A 1624-nucleotide genomic window follows, 5' to 3' on the forward strand; every position below is an offset into this window, starting at 1 on the left:
AAATTTGAGTGCCTATATAGATAAAAAAAAAGTACGGAAACATCAATATTAAAAAAATCAAAAATTAAAGAATGTAAAAGACATAAATCAAAGATCCAGGATTTACAAATTCATCGCTCTAAGAACTAAGGTTTCATGTGTGTACAGAATTTGAAGGTGTCAAAACGTTAAGAATATGTAATATACTACAATATCAAGATATTCAAAGAAGAGGCTAGTACCTGTACTCAAGGATACGCTTCACTGAGGTCATATGATTCTCCATCTCGGCGCTTTGACGCATGCCTCACTGAAACCACCGAATGAGATTGATACTCTGCGTGATCGCCCACGTACGCGCCGTTCATCAAACCGCGATTGTAGTTGTTCTGCATGAGGAAGCTTAGTGTATGACCATAGTAATATACAGCACGCTGAAAGTATTCAGCCATAAGTCAAAGGCGCGCGAAGATGCAATAAAGATGCACCACGCGGAAGAATGGATATCCTGGTGATCATCAAACTCCTTTGTGAGGATCGCTACCGCTCCAAAAGCGCGGATCGTCGGTAGTCCTTGAAGAGTCGTACTTAGGTGAGTGAAAATAGGCGAGCAAGCTGAAGAAGGAGTAGAAATTCCAGTCAGTTTACTCAAAAAATTAAAAATTCATCAATTCAGATTTCACTCAGTCTGCGATCAAATCTATTTTTTCGAAAAAGCTGTTTATTATGTCTAGAAAGAAGAACTAAAATACTTACCGATGCCCTCGAGACGCTTAATACTACGACTGGTGGACAGATAGAAGATTCTCATGTAATAAAAGGCAATGCCAATAAGCACTGTACCCAGGTAGCACCTATTGGATCATATACGTTTTACAGACGTTTCTTAGCTGTATCTAATGTTCTACAAGCGTTTAGGAAACGTATATAAACATGTGCTACTGGGGTAGATATCAGCAATCACACATTTGATATGGCGACTATGACGACAATGCCCAGTAGTGATAGACCTATCTGAATGCTGTCGATAAGCGAAGGGGGCAATATCTCGTCTACGATGCCCATATCCTTGGAGAAGCGATTGAGCATACGTCCCGATGCGTTGGTGTCGAAAAATCGCATATGTAATGCGTTATTTGTAACGTCGTTATTTTTCTCATTACTTTTTTTTTAACAATCGTTACTTTTTTTGTCTATAACGTTATTTTTTAATTTTTATTGGATGAGTTGGATTGAATCATATTTCGATTGCTGTCGCTGAAAGATGTTCCGCTTTTGTGTCTCTAGAAGTTTACTTCTATCTACTCAAATTGTATCGTTGTTATAACAAATGAGTGAAATACTCAAAAATTTTTTTAATGCTTGTTTAAATATACAAATATATATTTATAATTTAATATTGTATTATCTATAATAAAAAGTTACTATAAATGCAATAAATACATTATAAAATGTTAAATTTCTTTTTTTTATTTCTAAAAAAATATTTTACGTTTTATATTTTAGACTCCATTCCAATAATCACTATTAGTATTGAAAATCTGTAATTCACATTACATATAGGAGAGACCGGGGCACAAGGAGTCGCAAATATTCAAACTCTTAGAATTAAGTACATCTAACTATAAAATTTTTCGTATTATTT

At 34.8% G+C, this 1624-nt stretch overlaps 1 pseudogene; it reads right to left on the reverse strand.

Moving 5' to 3' along the window:
* LOC108759574 (probable multidrug resistance-associated protein lethal(2)03659) overlaps window positions 1–1624 on the reverse strand; it is a 40678-nt pseudogene that overhangs the window by 35341 nt on the left and 3713 nt on the right.

The sequence above is a fragment of the Trachymyrmex cornetzi genome, unplaced genomic scaffold (assembly GCF_001594075.2).
Source record: "Trachymyrmex cornetzi isolate Tcor2-1 unplaced genomic scaffold, Tcor1.1 scaffold1947, whole genome shotgun sequence".
Classification (NCBI taxonomy): Eukaryota; Metazoa; Arthropoda; class Insecta; order Hymenoptera; family Formicidae; genus Trachymyrmex; species Trachymyrmex cornetzi.